Here is a 26,960-nt window from a genome sequence, read left to right as displayed (position 1 = left end):
GATCCCTCCCCAACACTGCAATCCTCCCTCCCTGACTGATCCCAACCCAAAACTGCAATCTCCCACATCCTGACTAATCACTTATCAACATTGCATTCGCCCCCTCCCTATCTGATGCTTACCCAAGACTGAAATCATCCCCTCCCTGACAGATCACTACATAATTCAGCAAAGTCCCCCTCCGTGACTGATCCCTACTCAACATTGCAATCTCCTCCTCCCTGACTGATCACTACCCAACACTGCATTCACTCACTCCGGACTGATCCCTACCCAACACTACAATCTACCCCTCCCTGAGTGATACCTTCTCAGCACTGCACTCACCCACTCCCGGACTGATATCTACGCAACACTGCAATCTCCCCCTCCCTGTCTGATCCCTACCCAACACTGCAATCTCCACCTCCCTGAACATTCCTTACTTAATTCAGCAACTCCCCCTCCCTGACTTATCCCAACGCAACACTGCACTCATGCCCTCCCTGAGTGATCCCTACACAACACTGCAATCACCCCCTCCCGGACTGATCCCTACCCAACACAGCAGTCTCCCTCTCCCTGACTGATCCCGACACAACTCTGCACTCACCCTCTCCATGACTGATCCCTATCCAACACTGCCATCTCCCCCCGGACTGATCCCTACACTCCACTGCAATCACCACTCCCTGAATGTTTCCGACCCAACACAGCAATCATCCCTGCCTGAATGATTCCTACCCAACACTGCACTCACTCACTCCTTGACTAATCCCTACCCAACACTGCAATCTCCCCAAACTGACTAATCCCTACCCAACATTGCAATCTCCCGCTCACTGACTGATACCTACTCAACACTGCAATGAAGCCCTCCGTGACTGATCTCTACTCAACACTTCCATCTCCGCCTGACTGATCCCTACCCAATACTGCAATCACCCCTCACTGAATGATACCTACCCAACACTCCACTCACTCACTCCCTGACTGATCCCAACTGAACACTGTAATCTTCACCTCCCTGACTGATCCCTACCCAACACTGCAACCTCCCCCGCGCAGACCGATCCATACACTCTACTGCAATCACCCCTCCCTGAATGATTCCTACCCATCACTGCACTCACGCACTCCCTGACTGATCCCTACCCAACACTGCACTCACCCCCTACATGACTGATCCCTTCCCAACACTGTAAACTCCCCCTCCCTTATGATCCCGAACCAACACTGCAATCACCCGTCCGCTGACTGATCCTTACACAACACTGCACTCAACCACTCTCAGGCCGATCCTGACACAACACTGCAATCTCCCACTCACTGAATAATTCCTACCCAACACTGCAAACTTCCCGCTACCTGACTGATCTCTCGACAACATTGCAATCTCCCCCTCCCTTACTGACCCCGGCCCAACACTGTAATCACCCCCTCCCTGACGGATCTCTTCATAAGACAGCAAACTCCCCCTCCCTGACTGATCCCTACCAAAAACTCCAATCTCCCTCTCCCTGACTGATCCCTATCCAACACTGCAATCATCCCCTCTCTGACTGATCCCTGCACAATACTGCAATCATCCTCTCCCTCACTGATCACTGACCAACACTGCACCCACCCCCTCTCTGAGTGATCCCTACAAAACACTGGAATCTCCCCCTCCCTAATTGAGCCCTACCCAACACTGCAATCTCCCCTCCCTGACTGATACCTGCCCAACACTGCAATCTCCCCGCTGACTGATCCCTACACAACACTGCAATTTCCCCCTCCCTGACAGATCCTCCCCCAACATTGCACATCTCCCACTGACTGATCCCTACCCAACACAGCACTCACACCCTCCCTGACTGATTCCTAACCAACATTGCAATCTGGCACTCCCTCACTGGTCCCTACACGGCACTGCGCTCACCCCCTCCGAGACTGATCCCCACCCAAAACTGCACTCACCCCCTATCTGACTGATCCCTACACAACACCGCACTCACCTCCTCCCGGACTGATCCCTACCCAGCACTGCAATCACCCCTCCGCTGACTGATCCTTTCCCAACATTGCAGTAACCCTCTCCCTGCGTGATCCTTACCCAATACTGCAATCTACCCCTCCCTGACTGATCCCTACCCAACTCTGCGCTCAATCCCGCCCTGACTGATCCCTCCACAACAATGCAATCTCCCCCTTGACTGATCCATACCTAACTCTGCAATCTCCCCCTACTGATCCGTACCCAACACTGCAATCTCTCCCTCCCTGCGTGATCCCTACCCAACACTGCAATCTCCCCAACACTGCAATCACACACTCCCTGAGTGATCCTTACATAATTCAGCAAAATCTCCATCCCTGACTGATCCCTACCCAATGCTCGGTGACGTTTGGTTAACGGTTTAAATTTGAATTTTTTTAAAGAAAAAAGAAGCGCGAAGTGGACCTGGCAGCTTGTGTAGCGCAAGCTTACCTGGGTAACTTGTTTTCCTATAAAGGCGCGCAGGAGAGGAACCCGAGGCACTACAGAGGTAGAGCCTCCCACCCGCCCTCCTCCTCTCACCTAATAATAAGACCCGTCGTGGTAAGTAGGTAAGTGCTGCATTTTGCTTATTCTAGTGTTTAGACCTAGTTTTTTAAAAGGTTACTTTTAGAGGGATGGCAGTGAAGGCAGTGCAATGTTCCTCTTGCAAATGTTTGAGGTGAGGGATACCATGGTCGTCCCTGCAGATTACATTTGCAGAAAGTGCACCCATCTCCAGCTCCTCCCAGACCGTGTTAGGGAACTGGAACTGGAGTTGGATGAACTTAGGATCATTCGGGAGGCCGAGGGGGCAATAGATCTGAGTTTTAGGGAAGTAGTAACTCCAAAGATTGCAGACAGATGGGTCACAGTGAGGGGGACTGGGAGGAAGCAGCCAGTGTAGAGACCTCCTGCGGTCTCCAGGGGTAAGCATTGGGGTTCAGGCCTCTGGCACAGAGCCTGTCCCCATTGCTCAATCTCGAAGGAGGGTGCCTGTAAACAGGAAAGTGGCTTGCAATGTGTATACTTCAATGCGAGAAGTATATGAAATAAGGTAGGTGAACTTCCAGCGTGGGTTGGTACTTGGGTGTTCGATGTTGTGGCTATTACGGAGACATGGGTAGAACAGGGACAAGATTGCTTGTTGCAGGTTCCAGGGTTTAAATGTTTTAGTAGGGTCAGAGGTGGGGGTTTAAGTGGGGAGGTGTGGCATTGCTTATCAAAGATAGTATTACAGCAGTGGAAAGGACGATGGATGAAGACTCGCCATCTGAGGTAGTTTGGGCTGAGCTTAGAAATAGGAAAGGTGAGGTCACGCTGTTAGGAGTTTTCTACAGGCCTCCTAATATTCCTAGAGACGTATAGGAAAAGATCACGAGGATGATTCAGGAGAAGAGTGACAGTAATCAGGTGGTTGTTATGGGGGACTTTAACTTTCCAGATATTGACTGGGAAAGCTATATCTCGAGTACGTTAGATGGGTCGATGTTGTCCAATGTGTGCAGGAGGGTATCCTGACACAATATGTAGACAGGCCAACAAGAGGTGAGGCCATACTGGATTTGGTTCTGGGTAACGAAGCAGGCCAGGTGTTAGAATTGGAGGTAGGTGAGCACTTCGGGGACAGTGACCACAATTCGGTGACTTTTACTCTAGTGATGGAGAGGGATAAGTGTGCACTACAAGGCAAGAGTTATAGCTGGGGGCAGGGAAATTATGATGCGGTGAGGCATGACTTAGGATGCGTGGCTTGGAAACGTCGGCTTCAATGGAAGTGTGCAATCGATATGTGGAGCTTGTTCAAGGAACAACTGCTGAGTGTCCTTGATAAATATGTACCTGTCAGGCAGGGAGGAAAGGGTCGTGTGAGGCAGCCGTGGTTGAAGAAGGAATTGGAATCCCTTATTAAAGGGAAGAGAGCGGCCTATATAAAGATGAGGCGTGGAGGTTCAACTGGGACAATTGAAAGTTATAAGGTAGCCAGGAAGGATCTGAAGTGAGAGCTAAGAGCAGCAAGGAGGGGACACGAAAAGACCTTGTTTGGTAGGATTCAGGAATAAAAGAATGAATAGTGTAGGAATAGGTCCAGTCAAGGATAGTAGTGGAAAGTTGCGTGTGGAGGTTGATGAAATTGGGGAGACACCGAATGAATACTTTTCGTCAGCACTCACTCTGGAACAGGACATTGTTGCCGATGTGAATATTGAGTCACAATTAATTAGAATGTATGGCTTTGAGGTATGTAGGGAAGAGGTTTTGGAAATTCTGGAAAGGGTGAATATAGATAGGTCCCCTGGGACTGATGGCACTTATCCTAGGATTCTCTGGGAAGCAAAGGACGAGATTGCAGAGCCATTGGCCTTGATTTTTATGTCATACTTGTCTACAGGGATAGTGCCAGAAGACTGGAGGATAGAAAATGTGGTTCCCTTATTCAAGAAGGGGAGTAGGGATAACCCTAGTAACTATAGGCCGGTGAGTCTTACCTCTGTTGTGGGCATAGTCTTAGAGAGAATTGTAAGGGATAGGATTTATGAACATCTGGATCGGAATAATGTGACCAAGGATAGTCGCATGGTTTTGTAAAGGGCAGGTTGTGCCTCACGAACTTTATTGAATTCTTTGAGAAGGTGACTAAGGAGGTGGACGAGGGTAAAGCGGTAGATGTGGTGTATGTGGATTTTAGTAAGGCGTTTGATAAGGTTTCTCCATGGTATGCTACTGCAAACAATACTGACGTATGGCATTGAGGGTGAGTTGGAGGTTTGGATTAGGAATTGGCTGGCTGGAAGAAGACAGAGGGTAGTAGTTGATGGTAAAGTTCCATCTTGGAGTGCAGTTACTAGCGGTGTTCTGCAAGGATCGGTTTTGGGACAATTACTGTTTGTCATTTTTATAAATGACCTGGAGTAGGGGCGAGAAGGTTGGGTGAGCAAGTTTGCGAATGATTCGAAAGTCGGTGGAGTTGTTGACAGTGAAGAAGGATGCGGCAGGTTACAGGGGGATGATGATAAGCTGCAGAGCTGGGCAGAAAGGTGGCAAATGGAGTTCAATGTAACTAAGTGTGAAGTGATTCATTTTGGGAAGAGTAACAAGAAGATGATGTACTGGGCTATTGGTCGGATACTTTGTAGTATGGATGAGCAGATGGAGCTTGGTGTCCATGTGCACAGATGTCTGAAAGTTGCCACCCAGGTAAATAGTGCTGTGAAGAAGGCATATGGCGTTCTGGCTTTTATTAGTAGAGGAATTGAGTTCCTGAGTCCAGAGGTCATGTTGCTGTTGTATAAGACTCTGATGCGGCCGCATCTGGAGTATTGTGTGCAGTTTTGGTCGCCATCCTATAGGAAGGATGTGGAGGCACTGGAACGGGTGCAAAGGAGGTTTTACAGGATGTGCCTGGTATGGTAGGAAGATCGTATGAGGAAAGGGACTTGGGGCTGTTTTCATTGGAGAAAAGCATGTTTAGGATGACTTGATAGAGGTGTACAAGATGAATAGGGGTTGAGATAGGGTTGACCATTAGAATCTTTTTCCACGTATGGAGTCAGCTATTACGAGGCGGCATAGCTTTAAATTAAGGTTTGGTAGGTGTAGGACAGATGTTCGGGGTAGATTCTTTACTCAGCGAGTCGTGAGTTCATGGAATGCCCTACCAGTAAAAGTGGTGGACTCTCCCTCTTTATGGGCATTTAAACGGGCATTGGATAGGCATATGGAGGAAAGTGGGCTTGTGTAGGTTAGGTGGGCTTGGATCGGCGCAACATCGAGGGCCGAAGGGCCTGTACTCCGCTGTATTTTTCTATGTTCTATGTTCTAAACGAAGAAAAGAAACATAAATACGGAGATCAGAGAACTAAAAACACTGTACTCACATCCTCCCTGACAGATCGCTACACAACACTGCAATCACCCCCTCCCACACAGATCCCAACCCAACACTGTAATCTGCACCTCCCGGATTGATCCCTACACAACACTGCAATCTCCCCCACGCAGACCGATGCCTACACTACACTGCAATCACTCCTCCCAGAATGATTCCTGCCCAAAACGACACTCCTTCACTCGCTGACTGACACCTACCCAACACTGCAATCTCCTCCTCCCTGATTGAGCCCTATACTCCACTTCAATCACCCGTCCCTGAATGATTCCTACCCAACACTGCACTCACCCTCTCCCTGACTGATCCTTACCCAACACTGCATTCTTCCAATTCCTGATTGATTCCTACCCAACACTGCAATCACACCCTCCCTGATTAATCCCTACACTCCACTTCAATCACCCCTCCCTGAATGATTCCTATCCAACATGCACTCACCCTCTCCCTGACTGATCCCTACCCATCACTGCAATCACTCCCTCCCTGACTGATCCCTACACAATATTGCAATCACCCCCTTCCTGACTGATCCCTCCCAACATTGCTATCTTGCCCTCACTTAATGATCCCTACCCAAAATTGCATATCACCCCAATGACGGATCCCGAAACAACACTGCAATCACCACTCCCTGAATTATACTTTCCCAACACTGCACTCACTCATTCCCTGAATGATCCCCTACCCAATACTGCACTCACACTCTCCCTGACTGATTCCTACCAAACAATGCACTCACCCCTTCCCTGACTGATCGCCTACCTAGCACTGTAATCACCCCCTCCTTGACTGATCCCTACCCAACACTGCAATCTCCCTCTCCCTGACTGATCCCCGACCCAACACTGCAATCTCCTCCTCCCTGACTGACCCCTACCCAATACTGCACTCACACCCTCCCTGACTGATCCCTACACAACATTGCAATCTCCCCCTCCATGACTGATCACTACCCAATACTGCAATCACCCTCTCCCTGACTGAACCCTACATAATTTAGCAAACTGCCCCTCCTTGATTGATACCAACCCAACACTGCACTCACACTCTCCCTGACTGATCCCTAAACAACACTGCAATCTCCCCCTACTGATCACTATCCAACACTGCAATCTTCCCATACCTGTCTGATCCCCATCCAATTGTACTCAGTACTCCAAATGTGGCCTTAACATTCTCTTGTACCGCCATATCATGATGTTCCAATTCCAATAGTCAATACTCTGACTCATGAACATATGCGTACCTAATGCCTTCTTCACCACCCTGTCTACCTGCGACTCCACTTTGAAGGAACTATATACATGCACCCTGGGTCTCTCTGTTCGAATACACTCCAGAATATCCTTACTCCCACCTGTATAAATCCTGCCCTTATCTGTTTAAGAAAATGCAACACCTCACATTTATCTGCATAAAGCTCTGCTTGCCAATCCTCAGCAGACTTTCACAGTTGATCACGATCTCATTGTTCTCTAAGATAACCTTCTTCACTGCCCACTATTAACACCGATTTTTGGGGGTTTTTCTACGAACTTACTATCCATGGTTCCTATATTTTCATCCAAACCATTTACAAAAACAATGAACAGGAGCAGGCTGGTTCTTGTGGCACACCACTAGTCACAGTTCTCCAATTTGAACAACACATCTCTCCCAGCACCATCTACTACCGAGTGTCAAACCAGTTTTGTATCTAATTGGCTAGCTCTCCCTGATACCCTTGATGTGACCTTATTAACCAGGCTACCATGTGGAACCTTGTTGGGCCTCACTAAGGTCCACGTAGACAACGTTTACTATTTTACCTTCATCTATCTTCACAATCACCTCTTCAAATACTGAAATCTCGTTTGTGAGACATGGATTCTCAGAGACAAAGCCGTGATGAATATCCGTAATCAGTCCTTGCCTTTCCAAATGCTTGTAAATCCTGCCTCTTAGAATTTGCTACCAATACTTACCCCCCTTGACACCAAACTCAATGGTCTGTAGTTCCCTGGGATTTCCCTAAAACTTTGCTGCACATATGTAACAACATTTGCTGGCTTCCTGTCCTCCAGCTCCTCAACTGTGGCTGTCAATGATACACAAAAGAAATTCAACAGAACTGTACATTTCGTAAGTCAGAAACTAAGACAGAAATGTGCTGGCAAAGCTCCGCAGGTCTGCTGGCATGTCTGCAGAGAAATCAGGGTTACTGTGTTACAACACGGGATAAACTCCTCCTCCCCCCACAAACCACCCCCTGCCCCAACCCACGCGCTAATTTAAACTTGCAGTACAGTAAAGATGTAACCAGTGCTGTAATCTAAAAATTCGGAAGGCCAAGAACCATCCTAAAGGTCACCATATAAAGTAGAAATTAACAACTTTAAAAAAAAATCCACTAGAGAATAGTTAACTAACACCTATTTGCAACTTCTTTCTCTGACCTATCTTTTACTTTCTGTTCTACAATACTGGTACGATAAATCTCCCCAATTAAAATTGACCAAAACATTCAACTTTCAGAACCATCGTGCATTCGAATCTTCTCTTTGTATCCTCCTCTGTCTTCTTTTCTTCTCCTTAGAGATTCGGTTTCACAGGTCATTGATAAATAAAGGTACATTTCGGAGAGCTATTCTTTGGGCAGTCTGCAGATGGTGGTGGCGTGGCATTTCTCTCCCAACTGATCTTTTATTTTTGGTTTTATACCCCAAAGCAACGGGTCATTTCATTCATTTTAATATTGTCAAAATGCAAAATTCAATCTCGAGTGTAGTTTAGTTTCCTGAGACATAATTTAAACGGATTGATCAAATTAGATTTTATTGTTGCCTCATGGCATCACAGGTACTGCCAGCTGCTGGACCAAATATTACATTGTAAATTTTCTAGAACTCACTGAGCTTGTAAATCCTTCAACTCTCTTACAGGTATAGTATACTTTACATGTTCATAACACCTACCCTCTCAAAAATGAACCATCATAATGAAAACACGGTCTCATTTGTTTTTCTATTTTTTAAAGCACATTACCATAACATACAGGTAACTTAAAATCTAAGTTCACCTTAACTTCTTCTCATATATCTATATTTAACATTGGATAAACGTTAAACTTTATCTGTTAAGTATGTGAAAAAACATCTGCGATTACATTCTTATGACACACTGCGTGTACAATTTTTGAATAAAAAGTCTGTAACATCAGACTCCAATGAAATAGTCTTTAAAGCGTTCAAAGAATGTAAGCAGACTGGGATCCATGTGCACAACTGTCTCCAACACGCTGTTTGTGAATACACATTAAAGTGTTGTAAGGCTAATACCAAACTCAATAGTTCTTTCTCAATCGTGGAATTTTTTTTTGGTGGATATCGAGTTTCGTTGAAAAGTGCAGTCCCATCTCATAATCCTGTAGCAGGACAACTCCACTTCCTATGTTACTAGCGTCAATGACAACTGTGAAAGCTTTCAAAACGTTTGGTGCAGCTGAAACTGGTGGTCAATATTTCTTTTTAATGTCGAATTCCTCCTGGCATTGTTCTGTTCACCAAAACGTTGTGTTCTTCATCAGCAAGTCGGTTAACGGTGCCACTACACTGCTGACGTTTGGAACAAACTTGCGATAGAATCCACTGACTCGGAAGAAGCAAAGCACCTTTTTCTTCGAGGTTCATCGTGGAAATTCCTCGGTAACTTTTGTCTTTGCGTTCCATGGGGTCAACCTTCCATGACCGATATTTTGACCCAAGAACATCGCGTCTGCTTTTGCGATTTCAGTTTTGATTAACTTTACCACCAGTTTTGTTTGTCGTATTCATTCAAAGACCTCTGCCAACTGTACCAAGTGATCTTTCCAGGACTTTCTAAAGACCACGACATCGTCCAGATGGTCTGCACAGTTTATTAACCAGGTCACAACTCTGTTCATGAGTCTGTGGAATGTGCTGGATGTGTTCTTCATTCCAAATGGCATCACTTTGAATTGATACAGTCCGTTTGGCGTTACAATTCAGAAACTGTGTCTGATAAAGGTACTTGCCATTAACCACGCATTATGTCCAACTTGGTGATGTAAGTGACTTGTCCCACTTTCTCGATACAGTCCTCCAATGTCAGTATTGGATATAAGTCTGATTTTGTTACAGTATTGACCTTCCAATAATCAAAGCAAAATCATTGAGTCCCATCCGGTTTGGGAAAGACCTGTGAAACAGAAACTCTAAGGAGAAGAAAAGAAGACAGAGGAGGATACAATCCTCTATTGGCGAGCTCCACTTGCTCTGGCTTGGTTCAATGACGTCCTCATTGAGAATTGCCTCCACCTCCTTCTGGACTTGTTTGGCTTTGAGAGGATTAAGCCGATATTGGTGTTGTTTTATCGGAACAGTATTTCATATGTCTAATTCAGGTACAATGACGTTAGCTATCCCCATATCATTCTTACATCTGTCCACATATTGCAATAACAAACTTTTCAACTGCGTACTAAGCTCACAAGACAGATAGTTTGCTAACCTATCCTACTGCTCAAGGACCTCGACATTTTTAATATATTGTGAGACACATCAAAATTCACAACGTGTGGAATTGATTCCTCACTCTGTCGGGCAGTAACTAACACCTGTTTCTCCAATTCTTTCTCTCCTCTACTTTTCAGGATGGCACACTCATTTATAAAGGGGTCTTCGAATGTGGGAATTGGCAACAGAGGTGCTACTTTCATTCCTGCCTGTGGCCTACCTATTATTTGATATGTACGACACGTATGCCAAAATGTAACCACATCTTTGTGTATTCCAGGTCAACAAAGACGTTTTTGTCCCTTAGCCTGAGTCTTTCATACCCATGGGTGACCTCCCACATGTAGTTCATGTGCTACCCACGACACTTCTTGTCTCTATGCTACCGGCAACACAATCTGGTGCATTTCAGCACATTCCCCTCTGCACTAACCTGCCATAGTCTCCATTTCCATCTAAGGATTCTATGTTTCCGATAATAAACCTCAGAAATATCTCTGAGTCTCTTTCAGAGTACACATCCACGTATATATCTTTTATCATCTTGCCTATCTTTTGCAAATTCCTTCGCCTTTCAGGAGTAAACATCTCTGTCTGTTCAGGCTTTCCCTGCACCATTACATCAAACAGAGTATCAGCTAACTGAACCTTAACTCCTTCATCTTTTTCTTTAGTTTGTGCTTCATGCTGTGATTTATGATAGTGGGATCCGGTTACTGCACAGTCTGGGAAAATACTAGGATAGTTCTGTTTTAACTCCTCAGTTTCTTGGTCTTCCTTGGGCTTCTACACAACAAGAGGTGTCGCTTCCAACTTGGACCCTGCTAAATCATTCCCGAGAATAAACTGAATTCCTAGAAATGACACTCCGTCAGTCACTCCCACGGTTACTTCCCCAGACATGAGTTGGCACTCTAACCTGATCTTATTTACTGGAAAGCTAAATTTCTGTCGATCTACCCCAGAAATTACAACAGTCTCGGGTAACAGCTCAGAAAGACTGCAAATTTGGTCATCTTTTACTATTAGAAAATGGTTAGATCCTGCATCGCTCAAAATTATAACTTCTCCTTTTCCTCCTGTTGTTTCTGAGTAAACTTTACTCACAGAGGCGAATTCTTTATGGAGATCATGTACAAACTCCATTCCCAGCCTCTGCCTAAGCTGCGCACGATCATGTAGCACCTCGGCTTTTGTTGGGCTTTCCTTTAATGCACTTACTAATGCCACTGGCTTAGTTTCTTTTACCACATCTTCTCCCATAGTGCCTTTCTGAACCACTTGCACTGTGACCTTATGTATCCCACCTTGTGGCAATGAAACACATTTTCCCAGGGCCTTTCTAAAACCACCGGCACTGTAACTTTCTGTGTCCCACTCTAATGCAGTGAAAGCACCTAAGGCCTTTCACCAGCTTTACATCCTCTTGGGAATCGTCTTTAACCTGTGATAAACTCTTATTCTCTTCTGTTTCTTTCATAGTGTAGCGTCTCCACTTCTCCCAAATTCGATCCTTGAAGGACGAAATTCTGGCTGAAAGCTTATCGTAAGCAGCAACATGTATTCTTCTGCTAATTCTTCTGCCCTTAATTTCTGAACTTTCTATTCCTAAACGTGAATTCGTATCATCTCTGTAAGTGATATTTTCAAATCGTTCAGCAGAATAATCTCCATTAGTGCCTCTTAGGCCATATCTATCTTTAAAGCAAGCATCCGTCTGTCAAAATGCCTATATTTAATTATTTCAAATTCAAAATAAGACTGACCTGATGACTTCTTTATGTTTCTGTACTGCTGACGAAATGATTCTTGTACCAATTCGTGAGCACTTAAAATACCTTGTTTGATATCTTGAGAATCTCTTGACCCCTCATCTGACAGCGGAGAAAATGCCTCACTTGCCCTGCCTACCAGTTTAGTCCCAAATAGCATTACCCATAAATCCTTAGACCACTCCAAATGCCTAGCCAATTCTTCAAATGAGATAAACAAGGCTTCAACATCTTTCTCATTAAAATGTTGCAGAGTACTGACATAGTTGCATTTAACACTACCGTCTCTTTTAATCTCCATCTTTTTAATGTGACTTATGCTAATTCAATCACAACTTCTCAAGTTCAAATTCTCTCTCTTTTTGGACAGCTAAGAACCTTCCGCATCTCTCTTTTTTCTCTCTCTCTCTGTCTTCTGTCTATCTTTCTGTTTCTTCTCTCTCTCTCTTTTTCTCTCCCTTTGTTTATCTTTAAACTGCATTTTCCTCAACTGGAATTTAAGTATTTTTTTCTCACTCCACTGCACTTGTCTGTGTTTCTGGCACACATTAGTGTTTGAGAAATTGCCGGACAATTTCAGATTTACTTTTGTCCTTGGTTAAATCCAAATCTAACTTATTTGCTAATTCTAAAAGTTTGGCCTTTATCTTACCTGCTAAGATTTCGTGGCAAATTTGGGAATCATCTTCAAGCCCCTCTTAACATTTTTAGCAGCCATTTCTCTCACTTTTAATTTAAACAAACACAAGTCTCACTGACGTTTTGTTTAAAGATCTCAGACACAAACGTGCAAATGTTTAAATATACTTTGTTTGCTTTTCATCACTCAAATCCATTCAAATCAGCTCAAATCTCAGACTGGGTCTGTCTAAACCTATTTATATTGTGGACGAAAGCCCCCAAGCTGTTCCAACACAGGGTTAACCCCTCTCCTACTTTAAACCAGTCACGCAGAAAAAAGTTCACCTCATGCCCTAATCTGTTAAATTTCAGACGCAAAGATCCATTTACAGAGGTCATTATTTAAAGTAAAATTAACAATTTTGTTACTTAAGTCCAACAGGGAATAATAAAACAAACAAATATTTAGAACTCCCTTCGGTTAAACGTATCTTTGACCTCCCCATCTACAATACTGGTTCGATAAAACAAAAAAAATAAGGTTTACAAAAAATTATCACGTTTCAAAAGCAGTTAGCTTTGTAGATTCTCCTTTGTAGATTTTCCTCTGTAGAGGTTTCTCTCGGTTGGCATCGATGTTCTGCTGTGCAAACCTCTTACAGACAGTTACCTTTCAGAAAGATCTTTAGTTCGCACTCTGTCTTTCTGGACGTCCTTGGCAGTTCTCCCCATAAATGTTCAAAATGCCCATTTTTATACCTCTAAGAATCGGACCATTTCATTGATTTTGAAGTCATCAAGTATTTCAAACTCAATTTGATTTCAGTGTGTTGGGGCAAAATTAAAACTGTCCGAATTTGAATTGGTTTTCGTTTCGTGACAACTCAGCTATTGGTTTCACTGTCAAATGTTACATTTAACTTCTTTCAGAACACTTTGTGTCAGCTTCCAGTCGCTATTAAATGTAACATATATCTCTACACCTTCTTAACAATGACGTTTATCTGCTTTGCATAGCTTTCCATAAATTTGACCAAATTAGTAAGTTCACATAATAATTTTTTTCTGTTCCAAAAAGCCACATTTTCTCTCATCATTCCTTTACTTAAATCCTTCTTTGCAGTTAACATTCCAATTACTTACATTGTTCCTGCTATTTGCCGACAAAGAATTACATTGTGTGCATGTGTGTGTGCGCGCACTCTTGCGTGTGTGTGTATGTGTGTATGCATGTGTGTATATATGTGTGTATGCGTTTTGTAAATAATTCTCTGTAACTGGACTCAGATGAAAGAATGAGATGAAATCACATTCCTGTATGAAAGAGTAAATGTGCAACGTTTCCAAGCTTTCTGATAACAAAAATGATGTAACAACCTCCTTTATTCATGGATTGAGAAAGTTAAAAAACGATGTTCATAGACAGAACAGATGTAATGAACCTTTACAGGGATCATTGAACGACCAAATAATTAGTTTTCTCTTAAGAGTTTAAACTCCGGTTTTTTTTTCAATTCTGTGTTGCACACGTTTTTATCAATATGCAATCAACATCGGCGACAAAACCAGAAGTTGCTGGAAATGCTGGTAGGGTTATAAAATGGGGCAGATTGCTATATCGGGCAGATGGTGTTTAATGTGGTTAACTGCACAGTTGAATTTCCTAGCGCCACTCATAATTTCTATTTTCTTGTGTTGCACCGTCTATAGTTCTTTGTAATTTATTCACACTTGGTGGCTGGGGTCACAGGAGTCGAGAGGTTTGGTTGAGGGAGATGCAGGTTGCTCTGTGTGTCCGGAACAAGACATTAATGTGGAGAAATACCACAGTCAGGCCTTGTTGATTCACACAGCAGGCCTGGCAACCAGATGGCTTATCCCTGTTCTTACCTCCTGATGTTTAATTGCCTGGAATAATCCACATCAAAATGTTGCAGTCAGATAGACAGTCCATGATTAATATGTCCATTTCATAATAAAGGGACAAACGACCACTTAGATCAGAAGTAAAGACTTGGCAATTCTTTTGAGATTTCATGACTATTTGCTGCAACTGCAGTCTGGGAACTGGGTGATGGGACAACAAAACAGTTCAGCATTGTTGAAAATTCATAGGTTAGATATTGAGTAAAAATATTATGTTATCAATTCTGTTAGAAAGTGTCCATACACAAATTCATCTGAAAAATATGTTGAAGGTATTGTGGGAGAATACAAACATTGAATTGATTAGAAAAGGAAGATGTGAAGTGGATAAAAGTCGTAGAACATAGAACATATAACAATACAGCGCAGTACAGGCTTTCGGACCTCGAAGTTGAACCGACCTGTCATACCAATCTGGAGCCAACCTAACCTACACTATTCCATGTACGTCCACATGCTTGTCCAATGCCGACTTAAAAGTACTTAAAGTTGGCGAATCTACTACCGTTGGAGGCAAAGCATTCCATAACGTTACTACTCTCAGTAAAGAAACCACCTCTAACATCTCTCCTCTATCTATCATCCCTTAATTTAAAGCTATGCCCCCTCGTGCTCGCCGTCACCAAAAGGCTCTCGAGGCCCACACTATTTAACCCTCTGATTATTTTATATGTCTCTATTATGTCACCTCTGAACCTTCTTCTCTCCAACGGAAACAACATGAAGTCCCCCAGCCTTTCTTCGTAAGACCTCCCCTCCATACCAGGCAACATCCTAGTAAATCTCTTCTGCAACCTTTCCAAAGCTTCCACATCCTCCTCATGATATTGTGACCAGAACTGTGCACAACACTCCAAGTGTGGCCGTACCAGAGTTCTGTATAGCTGTAGCATAACCTCATGGTTCCGGAATTCGATCCCTCTATTAATAAAAGCGAAAAAAAACCTATATGCCTTCTTAACAACCCTGTCAACCTGGGTGGCAACTTTCAAGGATCTGTGTACCTGGACAACGAGATCTCTCTACTCATCTACACGACCAAGAATCTTACCATTAGTCCATTACTTTGCACTCCGTTTACTCGAACCAAGGTGAATCACCTCACATTTGTCCACACTAAACTCCATTTGCCACCTCTCAGCCCAGCTCTGCATCTTATCTATGTCTCTGTAACCTACAAATCCTTCGTCACTACCCACAACTCCACCGACCTTAGTGTCATCTGCAAATTGACTAACCCATCCTTCTCCGCCCTCCTCCAGGTCGTTTAGAAAAATGAACAGCAGTGGCCCCAACACCGACCCTTGCGGTACACCACTAGTAACTGGACTCCAGGATGAACATTTCCCATCAATCACCACCCTCTGTCTTCTTTCAGCAAGCCAATTACTGACCCAAACTGCTATATCTCTCACAATCCCATTACTCCGCATTTTTTACGATAGCCTACTGTGGGAAACCTTATTGAACGCTTTGCTGAAATCCATATACACCACAACAACGGGTTTACTTTCATTTTACCTGTCTGCTCACCCTCTCAAAGAACTCAATAAGGTTTGTGAGGCACGATACCCTTCACAAAACCATGCTGACTATCCCGAATCAAATTATTCCTTTCTAGATGATTATAACTCAAAGCTCTTATAATCATTTCCAACACTTTACTAACAACTGAAGTAAGGCTCACTGGTCTATAATTACCAGGGTTGAGTCGACTCCCCTTCTTGAACAGGGGAAGCACATTTCCTGTCCTCGAGTCTTCTGCCACTATTCCTGTCGACAATGATGATTTAAAGATCAATGCCAAAGGCTCGGAATCTCCTACCTGTCTTCCCAGGGTTTCCTAGGATAAATCCCATCCGGCCCAGGGAACTTATCTGTTTTCGCACTCTGCAGGATGTCTAATCCCTCTTCCTTGTGAACGTCAATCACACCTCGTGTAGTAGCCTGTAGCTCTGTATTTTCCTCGACAACATTGTCGTTTTCTAGAGTGAATACTGTCGAAAAATATTCATTTAGTGTTTCCCCTATCTCCTCTGACTCCACACACAACTTCCCACTACTATCCTGGATTAGCCCAATCTTACTCTCGTTATTCTTTTATTCCTTAAATACCGATAGAAAGGCTTAGGTTTTACCCTGATTCTATTCGCCAACAGCTTCTCATGTCTCCTCCTGGCTCTTCTGAGCTCTCTCTTTCCTGGCTACCTCATAACCCTCAAGAGCCCTAACTGAGCCTTCACATCTCATCCTAACATAAGCCTTCTCCTTCCCCTTGACCAGAGATTCCACTCCCTTCGTAAACCACTGCTCCCGCGCACTACAGCTTCCTTCCTGCCTGACAGGTACATACTTATCTCGGACACTCAGGAGTTTTTCCTTGAATAAGCTCCACTTTTCTAATGCGTCCATCCCCGGCAGTTTCCTTCCCCGTCCTATGCTTCCGAAATCTTGCCTAATCTTGCCCAGTGGTATGCACCTATCCCTTTCTATCACTAAAGTAAACGTAACAGAATTGTGATCACTATCACCAAAGTACTCACCTACGTCCTTTTCTAACAACTGCCCTGGCTCATTACCCATTACCAAATCTAATGTGGCTTCGCTCCTTCTTGGCTGTCTACATACAGTGGCCAGAAGCCCTCCTGCACACACTGGACAAAAACTGACCCATCTATATTATTTGTACTATAATGTTCCCAACCAATATTTGGGAAGTTGAAGTCCCCCATGACAACTACCCTGTCTCTCTCACACCTATCAGGAATCAGCTTTACTATCCTGTCCTTTCCGTCTCTGGAACTATTCGGAGGCCTATAGAAAACTCCCAACAAGGTGACCTCTCCTTTCCTGTTTCTCACCTCAGCCCATACTACATCAGCTGACGAGTCCCCAAACATCCTTTCTGCAACTGTAATACTGTCCTTGACAAACAATGCCACACCTCCCCCTCTTTTACCATCTTCTCTGTTCTTACTGAAACATCTAAATCCTGGAACCTGCAACAGCCATTCCCCTCCCTGCCCTAACCATATCTCCGAAAAGCCCACAACATTGAAGTCCCAAGTACCAACCTTATTCCGGATGCTCCTGGCGTTGAAAGAGACACACTTCAAACCAACTTCTTGCTTGGCAATGCCACCTTGCGTCCCTGAAACTTGATTTCGGACGTCCCTACTCTCAACCTTTTCTATACTCGAACTACAATTTTGGTTCCCATGCCCCGCTGGATTAGTTTAAACCCACCCGCATCGCCTTAGCGAATTTCTCCCCCAGGATATTGGTACCCCTCTGATTCAGATGAAGGCCATCCTTCTCGGAGAGTTCCCACCTACCCTAGAAAGAGTCCCAATTGTCCAAGAACACAAAATCCTCCCTCCCGCACTTCCCTGTCGCCAAGTGTTCAATTCCTCTCTCTCCCTGTTCCCCGCCTTACTAGCATGTGACACGGGCAAATAACCAGAAACAACAATTCTGTTTGTCCTAATTCATCCTAGCTCCCTGAAGTTCTGCCTTAAATCCCCGTCTCGCTTCCTGCCCATGTCATTGGTGCCTATGTGGAAGATGACTTGGGGCTGCTCCCTCTCCCCTTTAAGGATCCCCAAAACACGATCAGAGACATCACGAACCCCGGTACCTGGGAGGCAACTAACCAACCGTGAGTCTCTCTCATCTCCACAGAACCTCCTACCTGTCCACCTAACTATGGAGTCCCCAATGATGACTGCTCTGCTCCTCTTCCCCCCTTCCCTTCTGTGCCAGAGCCCTGTGCCCCACTCATTTCCTCTGGTTAGACGCCCCCCCAACAGTATCCAAAATGGTATATTTATTGTTGAGGTGAATGGCCACAGGGGATCCCTACAGTGCCTGCCGGTTTCCTTTCCATCCCTTGACTGCAGCCCATTTGCCTCTTTCTTGTACCTGAGGAGTGACTGCCTTCCTGTAACTCCTCTCAATAACTCCATCTGCCTCCCGAATGATCCGAAGTTCATGAAGCTCCATCTCCAGTTCCCTAATGCGGTTTTTGAAGAGCTGCAGTTCGGTGCACTTCCTGCAGATGTAGTCAGCAGGACACCAATGCTGACCCTTGCCTTCCACATTCTGGAGGAGGAACGTTCAACTGCCCTCACCTTCTTTCTCATCATTCTAAATTTCCAAAGAGACTGTTGAAAAATGAGGAATAAAAAATAATCTCGCTATTTTACCAATCTAGCACACAGAAGTTTTTTGTTTGGTCAGAGGAGGAGATGGGTGGGAGACACTACCCGTGTAGTGTTTCGACTAACGCAACCACACAAATATATGACTTCCCAGAAATCGTTCGCTCCTCCATCACACCTCTCAGCAAATGGAGGCCCGACTCCCGAGGTAAGTCCCTTTTAATTCTTTATATAGGTCTCGGCATGTCAAGGAATGGGCAAGTATTGGTCTTTAAATCATATTAGGAAAATGTGCCTGTGTTAGAGCACAATGACGAGTATAATGGAAAAACAGTGTATTATTTCAATGAATTTAGTTCAATGAATTATTTCCTTACTATTGAGCCATCGAGTAAAGTGAAAAGCTACTCTTTGTTTTCCTTATCTAGACCCCTCATGTTGTTAAACACCTCCATCAGGACCACCTCTCAGCCTTCTTGGCCTAAATGTAAAATCAAGTAAATCCAGCCTCTCTTCAGTTTGAGTACACTCCTGTCTTGTTACATCTGAAAGTCATCAGTGTTAAATTTCATTAGCGATTGATCTGTCTACCTGAACAACAGGTTTTCACCATCCTGTACCCTCACACGTTCCTCCTCACTGTGAACCAGCAGCTCATCATTCTGTCATCCACAAAATTATTTATCATTCCATCCAAACTCTACCCGTCCCATTCTCATCGTCATCGTCGCTTATGAAGTTCAAAACTAAGCCCTGATGTTCCCCTATTCTTCAGATGTCGTTCACAGGGAAAGCATTGAGAATTACATTCTCTTATTTTTCCTATTTTGGTGAATTCACAGCGTGATGCAATTGAGTTCTTTTTTTACGAGGAAGCCACAAATTTCATTTTGGACATGGAGCTGAATTCTACTTTTGTACTGTGCTCCTCTGTATGTTTTATTGATTAGCTTGTACGTAATTAGTATTGGATTAGGTTTAGCTGGCTTTCACTGCACGATTTGTGTTCCACGTGGACCAGGATAATGTTCTTTGTTTCGTTCCCTGCAACAGTCAGAGCTGAAGGAAGTTTCCATCTCTACGATAGAGACAGATTTATAATTTTGTTTGAAATAGTTGGAGTGATTAGGATCAAGATTCAACTAAATTCTATATATAGACTTACAGAAGGGGTTCAAATCATATCGTCAAGTCCATTTTGAACTGGAAACAAATTATTAAATTATAGGCCCACTTTTCTTCATATTGTAAAAACATTTTCAAAAAATGTTCTTCGAACAGTGTGGATCTTCTAGCTGCTCCTGGAATGCAGGCAGTTAAATATTTAATATAGTCCTTTTGCAGTTGATATTATAGCTTATTAATTTAACATAATTATTTCTATTTTGTATTATTAACATTCAAAAACAAACAAAACAGCAAAAATAACTCACGATTTTCTTTCCAACCAACTTTTTTAAGGAGTTTTTTAAGGGTGATTTACAAAAAAAAATCCGAAACGTCTATTTTTGTTTTAAAAGGTTTCTTTTACTACACTGCAGAAGTTTTTTTGTTTCTTTTGTCAGATTAATTCATTAAAATAAGGAGGGGTACCTTCATTCCGGAGAATCCTACACATTTTCATATCTGGAGAAGACTATTTTCTTCTCGGACTTTCTTGAAGAGGAATATTTTTATTAATTTAATTAACTAAATGGCTGATTTTGTTTAATTTTTATGTTTGATACCTATATGTATTTATTTTTAATGTTAACATTATTGTCTGTAGGTGATGAAAGGTAACAGAAGGTGTCGTAAAAAATTCTGCTTTTAGGCATAATATTATAACGGTCTCATATAAGGCACAGAGTGGATGGCTGGAAGATTTAGAAGAAAATATTATTCAGCATGTCAGTCATATCGATGTGTGGCTCTCAGGAAAGATAAGAAAGTAGTTCTAAATTCTCCGGTGGCTCTTCCTCTATCAAAATGCTTTTCAGCTTTTAGAACAGCTGAAGGGGATTGTTTCTCTGAGGAAAATGGAAGAGCAATCAAGTATTCGACACTTGGAATGATTTTTCCCTTCAGCAGCGTTTGAGAAGACTTTGTAGAATTGTTGTTTCAGTGGACCTTTCTATCAGGGGCATTAACAGAAGATTCTGTGGCAGTGACCGTTAATTCAGGATGTTTTGTTGATTTCCCTGTGCAAGGAGTAAGAACGTCTTGAAACATTTCAAGCACGTTGTTAAAGGTGAGATTGAGTAGAGAAACATTATTGTAGATATTGGCAGGAATGATATTTTTAGGGAACGATTAAAGCTGTACAGAGTTAAATAAAGAGGTGAGGTAGAGTGTTAATAATAAATCCTTTAAAGCAATATTTTCTGGTTTACTCCCAATGCCAAACCCAACTGGGAAGGAACAAAAGGTTAACGGAGAAAAACAAACGTCTGAAGAGCTACTGTGTTGTTGAGGGGTTTCGAATTTTGGGAAATTGGAATCTATTTTAGAATAGAAATGACCTGTTCAGAAAGGATTGGTCCAATCTAAACTGGAAATCAACCAATTTCTTAGCAGGTAGTTTTGCTCCTTCTATGTAGGGAGAGTTTATGTTGATAGGGGGTTATTCCAAGTAGAATTATAAATGGTCGGATGGATGGAAATGTTTTTGAATGTGAGGAGTGCACATCAATTAGAAAAGAAAAAGAGAGAGAGAGTCAACAGTATATAGTAAGTCTGAAGCACGAAATTGCATTTATTTCAATGTGAGGGGTCTTACAGGGGAGGCTGATGAACTCGGGACATGTTTAAGAACATGGGATCGGAACATCATATGTATTACAGGAAATTGGTTGAGAGATGATCAACTCGGAAATGTAGTGCTGGGAATGCACAGCAGGTCAGGCAGCATGTGAGAAGCAGGACAATCAACGTTTTGGGCAAAAACCCTTGATCAGGAATGGGCTGATGAAGGGATTTTGCCTGGAACGTCGATTTTCCTGCTCCTTGGATGCTGCTAGACCTGCTGTGCTTTTCCAGCACCGCTCTCTCGACTCTAACATCTAGCATCTGCAGTCCTGACTTTCGCCTGAGAGATGTGCAAGCTGAGAGATGGCAATTCAATGTTCCAGCTGTGAAGCGTCATAGAAAGGGTGGAAAATATATGCGGAGGGCAGGGAGGGGGCGGTCTGCCATTTTTGATTAAGGAATAAATTATTGCTGGAACTGGGGAAGATATTTCTGAAAAATTATCCAGTTGAAATATGTAGCTAGTATTAAAAATAAGAAAATAAAGTTCACTTTGAACCAATTGCACTAAGTGCTCTTTTGTGAAAACTGTCCAGTGAAAATATATTGGTCGAAATTAAAAAGAAGGAAGGAAAGAACACGTTGATTGTATTGTACCATATGCTCTCCAACAGTTAGAAAGAAATTGAGAAACAAACATGTAGGAAGATCTCGGATATATGTAAGCTTCATAAAGTTGTAATAATGGGGGAATTTCAAATTTCTTAAAATTGATTGGGACTACAACAGCGTTAATGGGTTGGATGGTGAAGAATTTGTCAAATATGTTCACGAAAATTTTCTTTATCAATATCCGGATGATTCTAACAGAGAACGAGCAAAACTATGCCTTCTTTTGTTCTTTAGGCAGGGCAAGTCACTGAAGTAAACGTGAGGGAATGTTTTGGGCATTGCAATCATAATTCTATTAGTTTCGTAATGGTTATGGAAAAGAATTAGCCTTTCTTTTTTTTAATTGGAGTACCATAAATTTTAACGGCAAGGACTTATCAAGTTTGATTGGAGTAGACTGTCAGCAGGTAAAACAATGTCTGACAAGTGGGAGGCGTTCAACAGAGTGACAACGGGAGTTGAGAGGCATTATGTTCCTGTTAAAGTGAAAGGAAGATTAAGGAACAATGGACAACAACAGTTATTGAGCTTTTATTCAAGAATCAAAGAAAACCTTACTATAGATATCGACAACTTTATTCAATTTAATCTCTTCGTCAATATAGAGTGTGGGGCATTATTTCGAGAGAAATCAGGAAAGCAAAAAGGCGAAATGAATTAGGATGGGCAGATAAGGTTAAGGGTAATCCAAAAATATTGAGAAACTACATTAACAGCATGAAGGTAACCACAGAGAGGTTTCGGCATCTCAAATATCATGAAGGATATCGATGTTGTGAACCCAGGAGATGGGAAATAAAATCATCCCCTTCCTGGTGCAACAGACAGCGACAAACATACACTATTGCCTGCACCTCCCATTCATCCAGATTGTTCTCTATCTGTTATCTGTCAGTCTATTGACCCATTTCATCAAGATCCTTTTGCATTCTTAGAAAACATTCTTCACTGTCCACTGTGCCACCAGTTTTGCTGTCATCCACAAACTTATGAATCATGCCTTTGATATTCTCATGCAAATCATTAACATAAATGACAAACAAAGAAAACTCAGAGCTAACCTCTGTGGAACACTGCTGGGCACAAGCCTTCAGTTCAAAAAGCAACCGCTCACCATTAATCTCTTTTTCCTGCCATTGCACCAATTGAAAATGCTGGAGAGAAACCCCACTGTTCAGGTAGTATCGGAGCAGAGAAAAATGGAATTAATTTTTTTGAGTCCCACATTACTTGTTCAAGATAGGTTCATATAAGACTTGATAACTCAGTTTTTCTGTATCATCTGTTGCTTTTCTCCATCAATTTACATTTACGTTTCAGATTTCCACTATCTTTAATTTTTGCTTTTTCTTGATTGGTCTGGATGTTGGTTACATTTGGACAATATGCTCCATTCCTGTTCCTATCACTTGTGTCAGTGACACATGTATTACACTGGAGTCTGTATCTTCTTTAAGTTCTGAAAATAAATGCGCGGATCTCACCAATGTGATTTTGATTTAAAAGGCCTTTTAGAGACAGCTATCACTTGATGAAAAGTAGGAATAGTTTACAATATTGACTGTGTGTTTATGACGAGACTTGTCTCCTCAGTCACTGAACATTTTCAACACGTTTCTCTGAATAATTACAACAAAGATAGTTGTCATGCAGCCCATCACCTCTGTACCAGCTCAGTATGAGCTGTGTCTTCACTCTTCCTCTGCCATAACTCACTTTAACCCAACACATTTTGTAATCTGTGTCTGTTTTTATTTCTGTATATCCCGTCCCGATATAAACAATCCTAACAACCTATTTAAGCTGTGATTAACCAGTCTATATATAAAATATAATTATGTACGTCACATTTAAAATTGTCCTATTCCATTCACATTGTCGTTCAGCATTCCATGTAACAAAGGTCATCTGATATCTTGCTCTGCACTGCATTTCATTCCACTTGTCAGAAACAGTGATGGCTGAATACTAGTGACTGGGAGATATTACTGCATTCCCCTCAGCCATTGTCCGCAGCCTTTTCTGTCTTATAGCCATTATCATATTCATTCCATCGCTTACTCATTACTTCATGACTTTTAATGAACAAGGTTATTGTACATTGTTATGGACCAGGTTCGACCACTCAAAACATGCTTAAACACCTAGCCCAGTCCGTAATGTTGCCATTTGTTGAAGGTAAGTGTATAATGGATATTCCCAGAGAGAATTAGTTGGTCCGACTGCCGACTTTTAAACAAACAGCATGTATTTGTAAAAATAAGGAATGAAGCACAATGAACCAAAAAAAACCGGACCTGAAAGATTCATCCTATCCAAAACTGACAGGCTACCTCGAATTAAAAATGCTGATCCAAATTACGTACAACAATCCCAATAAACAAACCCCTGAGCACAACGATTAAAAATTACCCAAAAAAGCTTATTGTTTACGAAGTCAGAGGACTGAAGGAGGGGAGAGCGTCCAATTTCAACAGTGAACCTGACTCAACTAACCCAAGAACTGAACTGATCTGTGCAGCTGTAGAGCTCGCCACATCCCCTTGATTACAGCAGTTTTATTAAGTCTTGAAAACCTTCTGCCCGAGGCATTATCTCTTAGGTAAAAGAAAACAAAGGACCCCAATGAAGCATTCAAAATTGAGACATGTTGGAACATTGGGTCGTTTAGAAACTCTCTGAAAAAAAATTTTGGACAACATAACCTTTTAAAGATACCACCTGTGTGACAACTCCCCCAATATAAAACTGAATCTTCAATATCCAAGATGGCTTCAGTTTTCAAAACTCCCAAAAATGGTAGTTCATACTCTGCAATGCGCATGCACATTCGTTTACTATAAACATGCAAACATGCACAACTACATCCAGATTCAGTGTGTGGTACTTCGATCATTGAGTGCCTCCATTTGTCACTCAAGTCTCAACAATGCATTGGAAATCATGTTTTCAAGACCTGCCACGTGCACAATTTTCAAATTGAATTGCTGTAACAACAAGCTCCACCTGAACAGTCTCGCATTTTTGTCCTAACATTTCTCAAAAAGACTTCACTGAGTTACGATCAGTGTAAATATTTGTGTCCGATACGTTGCTGTTAATATAAGCAGTAAAATGTTGTCATACCAACACAAAGATCACAGTCTCTTTCTCAACTGTTGAATATTTCTACTAATGATCATTCAACTTCTTGGAGGAAAACCCAGTAGGTCTCTCTGTCTTCTCGTCATCTTCCTGCAAGAGCCCAACATCGATATCCACATCATTCTCGTTTAAATCCACCTTGAATGGTTTTGCATAATCAGGTGTGCCTGATCGTGGGTAGTGGTTAACACATATTTCAAATGCCGTCAAATGCCATCTGACAGTCTTCTGTGCAAGGAAACTTCATGCCTTTCTTTAACAATTCAGTGAGTGGAGCGGTCACACTGCGAAAATGAGGTACAAACATTCCATAAAATCGTCTTAATCCCAGGAACTGCTCCTTTTGTCAACAGGATGCGAAATTCCCCAATTACCGTCACTTTAAAATTTATCTATGTCCAATACCATGACCAACGAAGGTGACTTTTGCTTTGGCAAATTCACTTTTCGCTTGGTTTACCATCAAGCCTGCCTTCGGAAGTCGATCGATCAAGTCTGATAGATGATGTAGTGTTTCTTCCATTGGTCACTAAAAATCGCATGGTCATCAATGTAAACCACAGGTTGGATAATCCGGCAATTTATTGGTTAGTCCCTGAAATGTGGCCGGCACATTTTTGAAACCAAATGTAAGTTGCTTGTCCCATATTTTCAACATGTCTTCCACCCGTGGAACAGGGTATACATCAACCTTTTTAACTACATTGACGTTCCGATAGTCCACACATAATCGTTGGGTACCATTTGGCTTTGGCACCATGACTACGGGTGATTTCCAGTCACTGTAATGCACGTTGATTATGTCATCTTAGAGCTTGCATTCAGTCTCATTCTGAGCCTGTGCAAACGTTAGATGATGATGCTTGTATGGATGTTGGTTAATCGTAACGAGATCTCCTATAGCTACATTATGCACAATTAGGTGAGTATTTCCAAGTTAATACCTGCATAATTCCATATGTGATAATAATAACTCTTTCTGATCATTTCATTTTTTCTTATGAAGGTAAATCAATAATTCATCCCAATTTTAGTCAAGCACCTCATTGTCCACTTTAATTTGAGGAATGTCTGATTCAGAATCCTCTGACTTCGGTTCTTACTTCTGTGCCGTAAGCAATAACACCTTGTCCTTTGGCTTTCCTTCCCTATCAAAGTACATTTTGAACATATTCACATGACATACGCTGTGAGTTTTCTCTCTTTATGGAGTCCCTATCAAGTAGTTACCCTCACTCTATATCCGTTGTATTTGATAAAGTCCACAAACCTTGCTTTTCAAGGTTCAACTATAACTGGAAGTAACAGTAGTAACTTATCCCCGATCGCAAAATTGCATTTATTTTGTTTCCTGTCTGCTTCTGGCTTTGTTGCATGCTGCAATACGATTAAATGCTGTCCAGCCAACTCCCCAGCACTATTAATCGTTTCCTAATATTTGAGACCTAAGCAGAATGTGTGGCCTTTGAATTTTGATTTACTATTTTCTCCTTAATCAATATTAATGGTCCTCTCACTTAATGTCCAAAAAAT

Source organism: Hemiscyllium ocellatum, chromosome 8 (genome assembly GCF_020745735.1).
Source record: "Hemiscyllium ocellatum isolate sHemOce1 chromosome 8, sHemOce1.pat.X.cur, whole genome shotgun sequence".
In the NCBI taxonomy this organism is placed as follows: Eukaryota; Metazoa; Chordata; class Chondrichthyes; order Orectolobiformes; family Hemiscylliidae; genus Hemiscyllium; species Hemiscyllium ocellatum.
The sequence above is the reverse complement of the archived record's forward strand: the minus strand, read 5'-3'. Positions refer to the sequence as shown.